At 34.1% G+C, this 19,318-nt stretch overlaps 1 long non-coding RNA gene across 2 annotated transcripts; it reads right to left on the bottom strand.

Annotated features, from left to right (window-relative positions):
- Positions 1-4,370: 4,370 nt before the first annotated feature.
- On the bottom strand, positions 4,371-17,686 carry LOC141609139 (uncharacterized). 2 transcript variants are annotated; one of them, XR_012527241.1, is made up of 3 exons: positions 17,455-17,686; positions 7,386-7,428; positions 4,371-6,983 (listed from the first exon to the last, which is right to left on the bottom strand). It is a non-coding gene; the product is annotated as an uncharacterized LOC141609139 (long non-coding RNA). The 2 variants fall into 2 exon arrangements; XR_012527242.1 differs by lacking the exon at positions 17,455-17,686 and adding an exon at positions 8,174-8,520.
- Between the last annotated feature and the right edge of the window lie 1,632 nt (positions 17,687-19,318).

Genomic DNA, 19,318 nt, shown 5'->3' with positions numbered 1-19,318 from the left:
TGGATAGCGATGTTCATCTCGCCTAGATCTCGAGTATAAAACAGTATGTACTATACTACATACAGGAGACATGTTTAAGTAAAAAAGCTGCAGTACTACAAAAAACGTATAGGACAACATCGATTATGGTGCAAATGTAAGTAGAGGACGAGTTATTAATGCAAAATTTTATTACGCACATGATTTGTGTATTGATTTTGATGGTCCGGTTTTAATGACAAGCGATTAGGATACTTCATGAGTAAAGTGCGCATAGAGCAAGGTGCACATTTTGTATGTGCATATAGCGTTTGCAACAACGATTTCTTCGGCTTGGCATAGGGAACTTGTTTGACATATTCCTTAAAAAAAGCAGAGAACCAAAAAAGCGCGATGGAATGACCCAAAAACTCAACCGTGTTTGCCAAATTGCAGGAAAACCGGAAAATAACGTCAAGACTAATTTAGTTACACTACTTCAAATGAAATTAAGTCTACATATTAAATATAGCGGTTATCGATCAACATTGCCACTCTCTCAGTTAACTACCTTACCAAGTTGCCACTGTTGGAACTATGCCCCAGAGCAATCGTTAATGAAACGTTTTTTTTAACAAATTTCATACAGTGTAATTATTAATGGAGATTAATAATTAGATGGCTTTTTCTTATTATCTTATTAAGGTATTAATACGATGATAAGTCCTTGATTAAACTGGTATATTTGACATCATAATGGAGATTATGATAATGAGAGTCGAGTATTATAAAGTTTAGTCTAAAAGTGTTCTTGGTCGTTGGATCTTCAGAACGGGACTATGATAATCCGGATAGACCAATATATTGATAACGTTACTCATAGGATGAGTATTAATGGATCTCATTCATTAAGTTATAATATAAATAATGCATATGGAGATATGATTATTGAACGTGATCAACAGTGAGATTTCCCAAATGGTTATTATTACCTATGCACTGTCAATGTGGAAATTCTCTTAAGGAGTAATTGTATATTTTATCCTTTGACCTGAGATCATCATTGTAATTAATAGACTGCTTATTGTACTTAGATACCGGACACCTAGTGTGTAAAAATGCTAGTTGAATGGTCATTGGGTATAATTAAGTACCTATGTAATTAGTGGTGAGTCAAGATGGAATCCGTCAGCTCAAAGTAATGAGTTTGAACTCTATGTTGTCATTAATCTTATTGGTCATATAAAAACCTTGGCCAGGGTAGACGAATGATTTAAGAAAGGAGTTTCTTAAAGTCATTCCCGACCAATAGTGATCGACATGTAACATAGAGGTCGTCTAGTGGGGTTTGACAGTCAAACCATACCCTAGGACGATCCGGAGTTGGAACGACGGAGGGAAATAAATACAGTATCCTTTACCAGGTTCGAGTACAGTGAATATTGGTATTCACGCTATCCGGCCGTTGGGGAGTGTTGTTAGACGCCAACCTCGATTAATAGTTAATGAGATTAATTATTACCGGTTTAGTGATGAACCTATGTGGTCACACACTTACGGTTGATATTTAACGTTTACGGTTATTTAATTTATTATGAGATAATAAAGTTAAATAATCTCGACGACATATTTTTATATTGTCCGCTAACACGGAAATATAGTTAATATCGGATAAATGTATGTATGAGAGACCGAGACGTGATTGGCTATGAGGGCCACGTACGCGCATGTCACTTGGCAAATTGGAATTGTTAGCATGACATGCTTTTGTACGTGCCATATGGATAGTCATCCAATGACTCACTTAATCAATCATGTTTATCCTTTTTTTGCAATTGGTACGTGGCTTTTTCCCTAAGGATTGCTACATGTGAAGAAACTTAATGGCCAAGTTATTTTTGCCTATAAATAGCCGGCCATGCATTTCTTGCTATATATACGTACAACAGTAACAAGTTCGGATATCGTCTACTCTCATACTTACAATAAAAGTGAGAAAGTATTTCTCTATATTCCGAGGTCGTCTCAAGGGTTGAGAACGTTAGTTTATCTACCGGTGTGGATACACTAGAGACTCCGTATTTTCGGGGTTAGACCAATTTATTGTCTACACATAAAGAATGTGTCCCTTTACTCAGTTTTACAAGTTTTTAAATGCAATAGGTCTCAGGAGGACCGCGTTTCTGTCTTCCGCTGCTACATGTAATGTGCCGCGGTCCCTTCAATTGGTATCAGAGCCAATTTTGCATTTATATTTTGTAAATATGGGTCATATTTTGGCTTACGAAAGCGAGAAAAGATCTCGTTGTATGTTGGAATGCAGTTTGGCTATACTTGTTTTACGTATGAGCAAACTAGCTAGTCTTTTACTGACATGATGGCATATCAATTTGTTTTTCTTTGTTCAATTATTAGTGTAATGATTGCTCTAATTAACATATTGAGTATACTTCATGTCTTATGTTATTTTTGGCTACATATAAGAGAAGGGTTCTCTTTGTGGTGCAATATTAACAAAGTTTGAGTACTACGGTTATGCGATAACTGTGTACGACAATTATATTGGATATAATTGTCAGTGCTAATATTTGATATAAGCACTTCTGTTATTCAAATTATTTGAATGACATTAAAACTTGACCAATTAAAGATTATTGAGTTTTTAATTGATAAAATATGAGATAAGATATTTTGTCAAAGGTTGCCACTCAGGTAGACAATAAAATTATTTTATTTTCGTTTACAAGATACGACCTGACAACCAGGGGGCTTGTAGTTCGGAGATATAATAATATTGTCTATTGTATATGCTACGAGGGTGGAGAAAAGTTAACTAATCTTGTACTTTTAGTCTGGACAACCCAGAGGGTATGACATTTATTAATTTTCTGTCACTAGAGTGGATAAACTCAGAGTGGCAACCTTTGACAAAATATCTCATATTTTATCAATTAAAAACTCAATAATCTTTAATTGGTCAAGTTTTAATGTCATTCAAATAATTTGAATAACAGAAGTGCTTATATCAAATATTAGCACTGACAATTATATCCAATATAATTGTCGTACACAGTTATCGCATAACCGTAGTACTCAAACTTTGTTAATATTGCACCACAAAGAGAACCCTTCTCTTATATGTAGCCAAAAATAACATAAGACATGAAGTATACTCAATATGTTAATTAGAGCAATCATTACACTAATAATTGAACAAAGAAAAACAAATTGATATGCCATCATGTCAGTAAAAGACTAGCTAGTTTGCTCATACGTAAAACAAGTATAGCCAAACTGCATTCCAACATACAACGAGATCTTTTCTCGCTTTCGTAAGCCAAAATATGACCCATATTTACAAAATATAAATGCAAAATTGGCTCTGATACCAATTGAGTATACTTCATGTCTTATGTTATTTTTGGCTACATATAAGAGAAGGGTTCTCTTTGTGGTGCAATATTAACAAAGTTTGAGTACTACGGTTATGCGATAACTGTGTACGACAATTATATTGGATATAATTGTCAGTGCTAATATTTGATATAAGCACTTCTGTTATTCAAATTATTTGAATGACATTAAAACTTGACCAATTAAAGATTATTGAGTTTTTAATTGATAAAATATGAGATATTTTGTCAAAGGTTGCCACTCAGGTAGACAATAAAATTATTTTATTTTCGTTTACAAGATACGACCTGACAACCAGGGGGCTTGTAGTTCGGAGATATAATAATATTGTCTATTGTATATGCTACGAGGGTGGAGAAAAGTTAACTAATCTTGTACTTTTAGTCTGGACAACCCAGAGGGTATGACATTTATTAATTTTCTGTCACTAGAGTGGATAAACTCAACTACACTGATAGGAACGACCTGACAACCAGGGGACTATGTAGTGTAGAGCCTGAAATGATTTTATAAGATAAAATCAGATGAATTTTAATTATGATGGGAAACGACCTGACAACCAGGGGGCTCATGCATGTTTTAAAATTCTTATATGTCATTATGAGGAAGTCCATATCATGATGATGTATGATTATGTTCTTATTAGATTGTTTTCTTTCCGATTTATATTTCTCAAAAAAAAGGCTAGTGGGAGTACAGTCTTTTTCCTAGTGCTATATGTGGCTTACATATTGCTAATAGGAAATGATGTGCTAACCATGCAAGAGACAAAGATTTGGCTATCTGAACAGTTCTCCATAAAGGATATGGGAGAAGCGGCTTATATTCTTGGAATGAGAATCTATGGAGATAGATTCAGGAAGCTGCTATGGCTCTCCCAATCTTTGTACACTGTCATGTTGTACAAGGTCTGATGGGGCTTACCTGCTAGGAGTAGCAAGTAGGCATTAGACAGTCCGGGTGAGGAACATTGGAAAGTGGTGAAAACCATCCTTGAGAAGGACTAAGGACCAATACCTCATTTTTGGAGATTGTAAGCTAAAAGTGTTTAGCGGTACTGATGCAAGTTTTGCATTGGATAAAGATGATAGCAAGTCTATCTCTGGTTATGCTTTCACCTTAAATGGTGAGCAGTGAGTTGGAAGAATTCCATAAAAGCTAAAGTAGCTGACTCAGTAACCGACAGAGAGTACTTAGCCGTATGTGATGCTGTTAAGGAAGCCGTTTGGATAAGAAAGTTCTTAATTGAACTTGGTGTTGTTCCTTCAGTGGAGGAAGGTGTTCCTCTATTGTGTGTCAATAAGGAGTTATTGTACAAGCTAAAAAGCTAAGGGGACCACCCACGATCTAAACATGCTCTTCGGAAATTTCACCTGATGAGAGAAATGTTCGAACATGGAGATGTTCAAATTTCTCAGGTGTAAGGGAAAGAAATGATGCAGATCCTTTCACTAAGGCGCTTTTATCAAAGGAGTTTGACAAGCGCAAGTGGGATCAAGGATCAAGGTTCATGACCGATTGCCTCTAGGTCAAGTGGGAGATTGTTGGAACTATGCCCCAGAGCAATCGTTAATGAAACGTTTTTTTGAACAAATTTCATACAGTGTAATTATTAATGGAGATTAATAATTAGATGGCTTTTTCTTATTATCTTATTAAGGTATTAATACGATGATAAGTCCTTGATTAAACTGGTATATTTGACATCATAATGGAGATTATGATAATGAGAGTCGAGTATTATAAAGTTTAGTCTAAAAGTGTTCTTGGTCGTTGGATCTTCAGAACGGGACTATGATAATCCGGATAGACCAATATATTGATAACGTTACTCATAGGATGAGTATTAATGGATCTCATTCATTAAGTTATAATATAAATAATGCATATGGAGATATGATTATTGAACGTGATCAACAGTGAGATTTCCCAAATGGTTATTATTACCTATGCACTGTCAATGTGGAAATTCTCTTAAGGAGTAATTGTATATTTTATCCTTTGACCTGAGATCATCATTGTAATTAATAGACTGCTTATTGTACTTAGATACCGGACACCTAGTGTGTAAAAATGCTAGTTGAATGGTCATTGGGTATAATTAAGTACCTATGTAATTAGTGGTGAGTCAAGATGGAATCCGTCAGCTCAAGGTAATGAGTTTGAACTCTATGTTGTCATTAATCTTATTGGTCATATAAAAACCTTGGCCAGGGTAGACGAATGATTTAAGAAAGGAGTTTCTTAAAGTCATTCCCGACCAATAGTGATCGACATGTAACATAGAGGTCGTCTAGTGGGGTTTGACAGTCAAACCATACCCTAGGACGATCCGGAGTTGGAACGACGGAGGGAAATAAATACAGATCCTTTACAGGTTCGAGTACGGTGAATATTGGTATTCACGCTATCCGGCCGTTGGGGAGTGTTGTTAGACGCCAACCTCGATTAATAGTTAATGAGATTAATTATTACCGGTTTAGTGATGAACCTATGTGGTCACACACTTACGGTTGATATTTAACGTTTACGGTTATTTAATTTATTATGAGATAATAAAGTTAAATAATCTCGACGACATATTTTTATATTGTCCGCTAACACGGAAATATAGTTAATATCGGATAAATGTATGTATGAGAGACCGAGACGTGATTGGCTATGAGGGCCACGTACGCGCATGTCACTTGGCAAATTGGAATTGTTAGCATGACATGCTTTTGTACGTGCCATATGGATAGTCATCCAATGACTCACTTAATCAATCATGTTTATCCTTTTTTTGCAATTGGTACGTGGCTTTTTCCCTAAGGATTGCTACATGTGAAGAAACTTAATGGCCAAGTTATTTTTGCCTATAAATAGCCGGCCATGCATTTCTTGCTATATATACGTACAACAGTAACAAGTTCGGATATCGTCTACTCTCATACTTACAATAAAAGTGAGAAAGTATTTCTCTATATTCCGAGGTCGTCTCAAGGGTTGAGAACGTTAGTTTATCTACCGGTGTGGATACACTAGAGACTCCGTATTTTCGGGGTTAGACCAATTTATTGTCTACACATAAAGAATGTGTCCCTTTACTCAGTTTTACAAGTTTTTAAATGCCATAGGTCTCAGGAGGACCGCGTTTCTGTCTTCCGCTGCTACATGTAATGTGCCGCGGTCCCTTCAGCCACAAATACTTCTACAGTGACCTAAATAATATACGGCACAATACCTGTAGTTAAGATGTAGTATATACATCTATGTAATCAAGCTGAGCTTAACTCAAACATTGAAAAATAATTGCACACATATCATCTGTCTTAGTCCTTAGACTATGACTTAAATCCCTTGAAAAAGTAAAACAGAATAAGTTTAAGAAAGTTGAAACAAAATTTATATTTTTGCGATTGTATTTGAAACTTACATGAAAAATATAGCAATTTCTTCTATGTTGTACCCTTATACTCCAAAGTCCTAATCGTAAAGACAGAGAAATCATGGAGTTTAGACGTACCCCAATTACACATAGCATGGTTAATTAGCATTAACAAAGTCCCCACATAGCTTGGATTTTACTGTGACATGCTATATTGCATTGAGTTGTGATCTGCTCATACCCCCTGCATAAAAAAAATAAGCTATATTAAAATCATTGTCATCAAAATATAGCGGAGAAACTCTTTAAACTGCTTACATAACAAAGAATTAATCAAACAGAAAGACAACTAAGCCTACCTGATATAATTCAATCAAAGAACCATAAAACAATCCTATCCAAATAAAGCATTATTTATACGGACCCATAGGAAAAATTTTAATCACAATACAAAGGCCCAATCGCTCCAAATTAACATTTAGTTTTTGAATTCTTGTTGGTACACACCTTCGGAGAAAAAAAATAACAAAACTGAACAATAGTATGCCAGTCAATACTTAGTATGCGGAAATTCGGAGAAAATCGTACAGACCAATTATAATTAATGCCATAGAAAACTCAAAATTGATCAAAAAGCCAGAAATACCTTCAAACATCCAGTTGTCTTTGGGTTCCTAGACGACTGCAGCCTGAGATTATGTTTGACAGTCTGTTAAGAAGCCTTGAGAGAACAACAATGATTGCATTGAAAAAATAAAAAACTCATGACAAGCATAGTAAACACCATGTCCTAAGTCCCTTCAGAATTCAACAAACTGATTCGACAGAATCTGTGAGGCGACAATTTAACATTATGAAAATATTCAGCCTCCAAATCTTCACTAATCTAAAAGGTCAAATAGTATAAACCTGGACTATAACAGTCGGGGTTAGAATGACAAATAACTACACCACTACATCAAAACTGTCGGATTATTTGTTCAGGATGCGGGTTATATGTTCAGGGAGTGGGCTGCTCAGGGAGCGCCGGAGCGGGGTCTAAGCATCCATTGTTGAGGCATCAAAGGCACATGATCAAACCTTAAATGTACCATGACATATTACTTGTTAACTGGGCTTTGATCACAGAAATTCTTCAGAAATAAAAAATTTGGTTTTGAGTTTAGCTTGATAAAGAGAATGTAATTAATGAACAAGTGTAAAAGGAAAAAATCCGACTTAGCGGATTCACACCTGATTTACTAACTCATGACACTAAGCGCCAGGGAATGGCAAAATTTACATAGTAAAACCTGTTAGTTATTTAAACCATGTTAATACTCATCTTATGATATTAAAATTACAAATTAATTTAAAGTGGTCTAAATCTACATGCATGCAAAAGAATGTATAAAAGAGATGGTATAAAACCATCTTAAGACAAAAATTCCTTACAATGTTATAAGGCAAAATGGGCACAACTCAAGGACTCCTTCCTTGATGTTGTTCTTGTGCTAATGCAATAAGGATGAACGTCCAACACCTTAATTACCAAAGTTGGTAATCTCCTAAGGTGGCACCCAAGATTAACCCAAAATACTACTAAAAATACTAACTAGGTAAATGTAGTAGTAACCTTGTTTTTGTATATTTGATGTAATAGATAATATTATTACTTTGATAATATTATTATTTGATAAAAATATGTGTTTTTGGATGTTTTAAGATGGAAAAATAAGAAAGAAAATTGGTCCCTTACAAGAAATGCCAACCTGTTTTTATAAGCTAAAGATAGACCAATTTTTTTCTCAATTTTTCAACTACACAAAATGAGGTGAATAGTAGGGTATATATAGCAAAATATGGGGAACAAATCTTAGTGGAAAATCCACTTAAATGGACACATGTATGCCCTCAAAAAACCGGAACAATTGGACTGTATTTGGTCCAGTTCGGTTTTCGATATTTGCCCCACAAATGCTTATAAGTCTTATATTTAATTATCTTACATAATTAAATATTAATTTAATTATTTAACACTTAAATAATATAAATTAACTACCAATAACTAGTTAACAATTAAGTAATCATAAGACCATTTTATCAACATACAATGTGTCAATATTAACCCATTTAGCTAATTTTACAACCTCTTGTAAAATTTAATAGCTAATTGATTCTACCTCAAAACATATACACATATCGTATAAAATTAATTAATTAACAATTAATTAATAAATTCTAATCATTTATTATTTAAATATCTCATAATTAAATAATAAATCTCTTTGTCCCGAGTTCGTAACCCGTCATCAAATAATACATTTATGTGACTAACTAAGAGTCAAATAATACAAGGAATTAATTATCTCGTATCTCATACAAACAATTAATTTATTCTATTTGGGCGTCATCCTATAGGTGTGACCTAAAGGGATCAGCTGATCACCGCCGTCACACGACAGTAATGTCAAACTCTAGTCAGCCAATCATTACCGATTAACGATGACCAGCTGACAAATAAATAAAATAAATCCCCGATATTCCTTTTACGAGATTTAATATGTAAACGCACTCATTGTGGAGGACACTACTCCAACATTCTCCCACTTGTCTGACACAAGTGTGCGTTACCAATTCTCTTGTCCAATAATATCTCCCACTCAATGCAAGATGTCTTTCAGGCCGTTCTTGCACGTGATCATATCATAAAGTGGTTTCCTCGATCGGAGAATGACGTATCGACCGGATAATCTACTATAGATCGCATCCGAGCGTAGCCACGCATTCACAGTCATCTCTCCTCGAGTGGCCTTGAGATAAAATATGAGTTAAAAGGACAATCCTGTTGACCTATTTTCTTCGTTCGATACAGATCACAATGACCCAGTAAATGCTCATCGGCCTCCTTTTACGGTGCGACCTAGAACAAAGACCAAAGCCACCGGAAAACCGTACCAACTCAGACAAATAGTCACCAGTCTAAAGAATTGACTCGAAGGAATAAATAGAAGTCCTCGCCACGACCTAGCAACAAAAGGACTCTATAAACGGTCACTGTCCGACAAATTGTCTCACAATATGCCTATGTAATCGACCAGTCATCACTATGACCATATGACAGTCGAACCTGTCATCTATCGCCTTACAATCTAGTCACTCCGAGACGTCACCTCATTAAGTAACTAGGGACAAAATACAATGTTAATCCAGTTCACTTAATAGGGTTCGACATTGTCTTTACAACCTATTTGGAGAAAACAAAGTATATAAATTGGACATAAATCTGAATATAACGATAAATGCAACTTATCATATATGAAATAATAAATACAATATTTTGATTATTACATATCATATAATTTACAACAGTTTCGGCATTCGTCTCAACCCCATCGAAACTACATGACTATCATGTTTAGCTTGAGACAATGGTTTGGTTAAAGGATCGGCGATGTTGTCAGTTGTCCCAACCTTACAAACTGTAATTTCTTTCCTTTCGATTAAATCTCTAATTACATGAAATTTCCTAAGTACATGCCTAGACTTGTTACTAGACTTGGGCTCTTTTGCTTGAAAAATAGCCCCACTGTTATCACAATACAAAGTGATAGGATCCTCGGCGGTCGGAACTACTTTCGGTCTCTCTAAAAATTGCAATCCAAACGGACTTCCTTTGCAGCCTTCGGAGAGGCGCAATGTACTCGGCTTCCGTTGTAGAATCGTGATCCACGGACTCTTTGAAACTTCTCCAATGAACCGCCCCTCCATTCAACAAAAAGACAAAACCACTGGGATTTCAAATCATCCCTATCGGTTTGGAAACCGGCATCCGTATAACCTCTTATACGTAATTCAGATTCTCCTCCAAACACTAAGAATGAATCTTTAGTCCTTCTCAAGTACTTTAGAATATTCTTGACGGCTATCCAGTGACTCTCACCGGAGTTTTCAAAACGACTCGTCATACTCAAAGCATACGAGACATCGGGACGAGAACACATCATAGCATACATGATCGATCCAACAGCGGAAGCATAGGGAATCGATTTCATGCGTTCAATATCCTTAGGCTCGAGAGGACACCGTGACTTACTCAAAGTGATCCCATCGCCCATAGGTAGAAAACCTCTCTTGGAGTTTTTCCTATTGAATCGGTCAAGAATCTTATCGATATAGGCTTCTTGACTCAATGCTAATATCCTTTTGGATCTATCCCTATAGATCCAGATACCCAAGATGCGCCGAGCTTCTCCCAAATCTTTCATTTGAAAGTGATTTCCCAACCACTTCTTAATAGAAGCAAGCATATCAACATCATTCCCAATGAGTAATATGTCGTCCACATAAAGAAGTAAGAAAACAACTTTACTCCCACTAAACTTCATGTATAAACATGGTTCCTCAACACTTCGAGAAAAACCATTCGGTTTAATAACATGATCAAAACGATGATTCCAACTCCTTGACGCTTGCTTAAGACCATAAATGGATCTCTTAAGTTTGCATATTTTGTTAGGATTTTTAGGATCCACAAAACCCTCAGGTTGTGTCATGAACACTTCCTCTTCCGTAAAACCCGTTCAGAAAGCGGTTTTGACATCCATTTGCCATATCTCATAATTATGAAATGCAACAATCGCTAACATTATCCGAACAGATCTAAGCATAGCAACTGGTGCAAAAGTTTCATCATAGTGTAAACCATGAACCTGAGTGAAACCTTTTGCAACCAATCTAGCTTTGTAGACATCTTTATGTCCATCCATGCCGATTTTAATCTTGAATATCCACTTACACTGAAGAGGTCGAACATCTTTAGGTAAGTCAACCAGGTCCCATACCTGATTATCGTACATGGAATCCATTTCGGATTGCATGGCCTCGAGCCATAGCTTAGAGTCAGAACTCATAATAGCTGCTTTATAGGTCTTAGGTTCATCACTTTCTAAAAGTAAAACCTCATAGTCACCATCTTCCTCGATAATACCAAGGTATCTATCAGGCTGGCGACTAACCCTTTCTGACCTCCTAGGTTCAGAAGGAACAATAAGCGATTCGACGTAGAAGGAACATCTTCCTGCAGTGTCACATCGTTTGTGGCTCTTGAACTTCATCAAGTTCAAATTTTCTCCCACTGTCTTCTAGAAATAAACTCTTTTTCTAGAAAGACAGCTTCACGAGCCACAAACACTTTGTTCTCGTTACTATTGTAGAAGTAATATCCACAAGTTTCCTTAGGGTAGCCTACAAAAATACACTTTTCAGAACGAGGTGCAAGCTTATCGTCAGACTTTCTCTTGACATAAGCATCACAACCCCATACTTTTATGTATCGCAGATTCGGGAGTTTCCCTTTCCATATCTCATATGGAGTTTTGTCAGTTGCTTTAGTGGGACTTTTATTAAGTGATTGTACAGCAGATAAAATGGCAAAACCCCAGAATGACTTAGGTAACTCTGTTTGACTCATCATCGATCGAACCATATCTAGTAAAGTTCGATTCCTCCTTTCAGCCACACCATTTAATTGTGGTGTGCCAGGAGGAGTTAACTGAGATACAATACCACAGTTTATAAGGTGATCTTTAAAGTCATTGCTTAAATATTCCCACCATGATCTGATCGTAATGCTTTAATCTTCTTATTTAATTGGTTTTCTACTTCATTCTGAAACTCTTTGAACTTATCAAAAACTTCACTTTTATACCTCATTAAGTAGATATACCCATATCTACTCATGTCATCGGTAAAAGTAATGAAATAGTCATAATTACCTCTAGCAGTGACTGTCATTGGGCCACAAACATCGGTATGTATTAAACCCAATAACTCACTAGCTCGAGATCCTTTTCCTAGAAAAGGTGAACGAGTCATCTTGCCAAGAAGACAAGATTCGCATGTACCAAATGATTCGAAATCAAAAGGTTTAATTACACCAGTCGACACTAGTCTTTTAATGCGTTTCTCGTTGATGTGTCCTAATCGACAATGCCATAAATAAGATAGATCAGGATCACCTGTTTTGAGTCTTTTATTATCTAAATGATAAACATCGTTGCAAATATCTAGAATATAAATACCATTGATTGAAATAGCTTGACTATATACAATCCCATTAAGGGAAAAAGTACAACACTTGTCTTTAATTACAAAGGAAAACCCTTATGTGTCTAACACAGATACGGATATTATATTTCTAGATAGCGTTGGTACAAAATAACAATTATTAAGATGTAACTCCAACCCCGAAGCTAAACTAAGTACATAAGTTCCTACAGAGACGATAACTACTTTAGACCTGTTTCCCATTCGGAGATCGACATCACCCTTGTTTAGCTTTCTTATGCTTTTTAGGCCCTGCAAATGATTACACAAGTGAGAACCACAACCAGTATCTAATACCCAGGTTGTATTTGAAGCATAATTTATGTCTATCATAAAAGATTCAGTTGAGAAATTACATGTCGGCTTCACAATGCCAGCTTTTATGTCATCCAGGTACTTTGTACAATTACGTCTCCAATGTCCCTTGTTATTACAATAATTACAAGTATCTTTAAGAGGATTACCCTTTATAGGTTTTTGCTTAGTAGAGCAATTCGCAATTGCTTTACCTTTGCCCTCCACCTGAACGGGCTTCTTACCTGCGTTCCTCTTAAACTGCTTCTTCCCCTTCACGTTAATCACAAGCACATCTTTCCTCGTACTCCCACTCAATCCCATGTCCTTCTCTGCTTGCACAAGCAGAGAATGGAGCTCATGTAAACTCTTTCTCATGTTTGTTATATTGTAATTTACCCTAAATTGGGTAAATCCCTTGACGTGCGAGAGAGAGTGGAGCACTCGGTCCACCACAAGTTCGTCGGGGATCTTGCATCCCAACCCCTCTAAAGTTTCCACGTACTCAATCATTTTAAGTACGTGTGAACTTACAGGTTGACCATCTTTGAGGTTAGCCTCAAATAAACGAACAACGGTGTCATACTGAATTATTCTCGGGGCTTGAGAAAACATAGTGGAAAGCCTCGAGAATATTTCATGTGCATCACGAAACTTGACACATTGCCTTTGTAAAGCAGGATCCATTGAAAAAATCAAAACATTTTTTATTGCAGCGGATTCCTTTTGATAATTTGAAAAAGCATCCCTTACATCGGCAGTGGCCCTAGTACTAGGCGAAGGGGGAGAGGGATCGACAAGGTAGCGTAATTTGCCATCACCTGCGGCAGCTAATCGAAGTTGTTCTTCCCAATCTTTAAAATTACTACCGTCGGCTTTTAATACATATTTGTCCATAAAAGAACGTAGCCATGAATCTCTAGCTATGGTGGCGGTTTCACTAGTAGAAGTCATCGTGATTACTACAAAGGAAATAAAGGAAAGATTAACATTTATCGTCTAGAAATATTTAACTTGTGAAACTATTTAACAAGTTCCCATTTATATAATGATCTCCCACTGAATTATATAAATGATTCCAAGATCCAATTTTATATAAACACGGGCACGGTGGACCGATTCAACCCATATTTATATAAATTTGGTGAGTCAACGTTTTGACTGATTCTACTACTAGAACTCTTGGTTGACGGATTTTCTTAAAATCTATCTTTTAGCCCCAGAATAAATATGGGCACGGTGGACCGATTCAACCCATATTTATCCCGTTGAGTCCAACCAATTTTCACGCGTAATAACTTTTATTACCCTACTTACCCAACGTAAAAAGAGTGTACCTCGGTGATCCGAACCTACCTCTAATGAAGAAGGGATTCATAGGTGCTATTATTTGGTAAGGCTTAATCTCAATTTTAAACAAAATGTGAGAGATCTTATCAATTTAATTGTCTATCACTTTTAAGTGAACAAAATTAGTGAATGCTAGACGATTAAATCGATAACAAAAAAAAAATAAAACATGTAGTGACGATTTGGCATGAATGCATAAAAGAATTAAAACAAGCAAGTCCTAATATGGCCACCTACTTAATCTAATTAACTAAAATTATTACACTTCGGAAACCAACTCCTTGGTCCCTTGAGTCTTCATAAATTGGCCTCCTTCTTTAGGATTTCGGAACGCCTTTCCGAAAACACCGTCTTCATGAAAACTCCGTCTTTAGTAGCTTCATCTAATTACTAATAATTAAATTACATAACAATACCCTATTATACAATTTGTAATAAAATTAAAATAAACTATTAATTAATTACAAATTAGGCGATGCGAAATCGCAATTAATTACAAAACAAGTCGATATTCCCTTACATTTCGGGAAATACCAACTTCTACCTATGGCCATATTAGGAAAAAATTACATAATTATAATTCTAAAAACCATTCATCTAAATGAATAATAAAATGCATTATGGAAAATGACATGCCAAATCGTTTAACTTACCAACAACGATCATTTGAGCTTGCCTTGACGGAATTTTTACCAATAAAAATTCATAATCAATTCTTAAAACAATTTTAAGACTTACTCATCATACTAATCTGGTCTAATATTAAAATAATTATTCTCAACAATTATCTTGAGTTTATATGGGAATAAAACACAATTGTGACAAAAATGATGTAATAATTCACAATTATCATACAAAAATTCCATTTAATATAAAAATTTATGGAAAAAAAATTTTTAAAGCCATGAACATTCTGGTCTTACACCAAAAATGCCATGCAAGTGAAAATTTTTGTTTTTAAAATTTATTTCAAAAGATTTTACAATTTAATCGGTAAAGCGATAATTTTTACGATTTAATTCTAAATCAAACCATAAAAATTGAAATGACTTAAAATAAAATTTTGTACATTTTGGAACAATTTCCAGGAGCTAAAAATTCAGAAATTTCGAGCCCTAAAGTTAAGTCAATATTTATTTACAAAATAACCATTATTTACCCATTTTTATCAAATAAAAATCAATAAACTACCTAAATTAATCACATTAACCTAAAGTATCTACTTATCTCAGAAATAGAACATGCATGTGGTTATTTATAAATAAATATGCATAAAATTAACATGCAACCCAATTTAATTAACTCTTAATTAATTTTAATGCATTTTTACTCAATTTTATGCCAATTTAAGTTATAAAAAATGGAAAAAGTTAACAAAAATCAAATTTTCGTCCCATATCATCCTAAGACCAGATTATTTACATTCAAGACTATATTATGTGATAAAACGAATTTTAGTAACATAATATCAATTTTATTAATTTATCTCATAAATTACTAAAACCGTCTTAAGACAACATGCATGTATTTAACAATGCTCTGATACCACTTGTTAGTTATTTAGACCATGTTAATACTCATCTTATGATATTAAAATTACAAATTAATTTAAAGTGGTCTAAATCTACATGCATGCAAAAGAATGTATAAAAGAGATGGTATAAAACCATCTTAAGACAAAAATTCCTTACAATGTTATAAGGCAAAATGGGCACAACTCAAGGACTCCTTCCTTGATGTTGTTCTTGTGCTAATGCAATAAGGATGAACCTCCAACACCTTAATTACCAAAGTTGGTAATCTCCTAAGGTGGCACCCAAGATTAACCCAAAATACTACTAAAAATACTAACTAGGTAAATGTAGTAGTAACCTTGTTTTTGTATATTTGATGTAATAGATAATATTATTACTTTGATAATATTATTATTTGATAAAAATATGTGTTTTTGGATGTTTTAAGATGGAAAAATAAGAAAGGAAATTGGTCCCTTACAAGAAATGCCAACCTGTTTTTATAAGCTAAAGATGGACCAATTTTTTTCTCAATTTTTCAACTACACAAAATGAGGTGAATAGTAGGGTATATATAGCAAAATATGGGGAACAAATCTTAGTGGAAAATCCACTTAAATGGACACATGTATGCCCTCAAAAAACCGGAACAATTGGACTGTATTTGGTCCAGTTCGGTTTTCGACATTTGCCCCACAAATGCTTATAAGTCTTATATTTAATTATCTTACATAATTAAATATTAATTTAATTATTTAACACTTAAATAATATAAATTAACTACCAATAACTAGTTAACCATTAAGTAATCATAAGACCATTTTATCAACATACAATGTGTCAATATTAACCCATTTAGCTAATTTTACAACCTCTTGTAAAATTTAATAGCTAATTGATTCTACCTCAAAACATATACACATATCGTATAAAATTAATTAATTAACAATTAATTAATAAATTCTAATCATTTATTATTTAAATATCTCATAATTAAATAATAAATCTCTTTGTCCCGAGTTCGTAACCCGTCATCAAATAATACATTTATGTGACTAACTAAGAGTCAAATAATACAAGGAATTAATTATCTCGTATCTCATACAAACAATTAATTTATTCTATTTGGGCGTCATCCTATAGGTGTGACCTAAAGGGATCAGCTGATCACCGCCGTCACACGATAGTAATGTCAAACTCTAGTCAGCCAATCATTACCGATTAACGATGACCAGCTGACAAATAAATAAAATAAATCCCCGATATTCCTTTTACGAGATTTAATATGTAAACGCACTCATTGTGGAGGACACTACTCCAACAAAACCAACACGAGTATCACCATCCCACCCGCACATTTTCAAAGGCTAAGTTCAAAAAGCCTTTAAAAACCAAATAACAAAGCAGTTAATACCAAAGACAGTAAATAATCGGCAAGATAAATCAAAAGTTACATGTGATGATACCTACCTAGGAGAAATAAGTGCAAGGGTTGGATGATGACCCCGATAAATGAACACCTCATTTGGAATAATTGATTAGACGGAGAACTGGCATGCAAAAAAAAGTCAAGAAAAGACATTACCAGCTACGACTGCGGGGAGAAAAAAAACAGTAGCCCAAGCAATCTGGCACCTAAGTACTCAAACAACAATCCCAGGAGGCGTTATTTAAGCATTGCACCAGTTACACAAAAGAGTACTATAATTACACAATTCTTAAAACCCCATAATACAATAATACTAGGTAGTATCCCGCGCTTCGCGCGACCTGTTTTAAAATTTTATTATTTTAATTGAATAAAAATAATATAATTCATATATGATCTTTAATATTTTTACTTAGAAATAAAAATAAATTAATTTTTCTCAAATTTAATTTTTTTTTAGGTTTAACTTCAATCTTTTAAAATAAAATACATATAATTTTAATTATTAAAACTAATAAGTGATAATTAATTATTCATGATAAATGTTTTATAAATAAATTTGTTACTTATCTAATATCATACTCCCTCCTAGTCGCTTATTTCTTCCCTCTTTCATTTTCGAAGCTAGTCGAATTTTCTTCAGTTAATACAACTGGTTGTATATACAACATATTTAATGTAGTTGAGCTTTATTATAAAGTTGTCGAGTTCTATTAACAAAATTATCGAGTTATGGTACAAAATTATTGAACTTAACAGAATAATTATTAAGCTCAATAACTTAGTAAAATAGGTCAATAACTTGTAAAATAGCGCAACAACATTGTGTGAGAGCTAAACAACTTTGAGGCGGTTGTACAATGCTACTATACAACTGGTTGTAAGATAGTATTTGTGGATTTTCTTCCCCCTTTTCATTTTCAGTAAGTTTTTTAGTTGTGAAATTACCATATTGTCCTTGTCCATTTTTTTCATTTTACAAAAATTGCCATTTATTAGTGGACCTAATTAAACTTGAATAACGCAACGATGAACATTGAGCTCCCACATTATATTATTTAACGATACATTATGTCCCGAACCAGTTAATATTTGTTCAAAATTATGTGAATATAATTTTATGTAATTTATATTTTTTTATGTATAACGTGTGATATTTATGTATCAAACATATAACGTCCAAACTCAACTTATTCAATTCTTTTGATTGTGTGCTGCAAGTGCTATGTGTCAAACACGTCTATAAGAAATTTACACCTTTTGTTTTTTAAACAACTATCAATTATATTATTTTTATACAATGATGTTTAATAAATTACATGTAAATAAAAGAGGTTGAACTTTCTCAAATATTTTCTTTTTAGGTTTAACTTCAAAGTATTTAAAAGATAACATATAAAATATTTAACTAAAAGTAATACTCCCTCTATCCCGGTCATTGGTTGTCCTTTTCCATTTTGGGGTGTCTCAGTCATTTGTTGTCCTTTCTATTTTAAGAATGAACTTGATGAGTAATTTGATCATTCTCATTCAATTTGTTCCACTTGTCATTTAGTTATTGGTCTTATCCTCTTTCCTTGGTCTTTGTGCCAAAATCAAAGAACAACAATTGACCTAGACGGAGGGAGTATTTAGTTAGTCATAATCAATATTTTATACTTGACGGAGTTGACGCATACATATTTAATTGAAGATGTTAAAGAAAAATGTAACATATTTTCTACTTTTTCATGGCGTTTATAATACTATATTACTTAATAATCATTACTTTTATTTTGATTATTTAAATATACCCGCGATCAATGTGTTACTGTGTACATACATACCCCTTATCACACTATTTAAACCTATCAAAATCTCACATGTATTCAATTTCTCGCAATATAATTTTTTTCATTGTCACAC

The sequence above is a fragment of the Silene latifolia genome, chromosome 10 (genome assembly GCF_048544455.1).
Source record: "Silene latifolia isolate original U9 population chromosome 10, ASM4854445v1, whole genome shotgun sequence".
Taxonomy (NCBI): domain Eukaryota; kingdom Viridiplantae; phylum Streptophyta; class Magnoliopsida; order Caryophyllales; family Caryophyllaceae; genus Silene; species Silene latifolia.
This window is presented reverse-complemented; position numbering and strand designations above follow the sequence as displayed.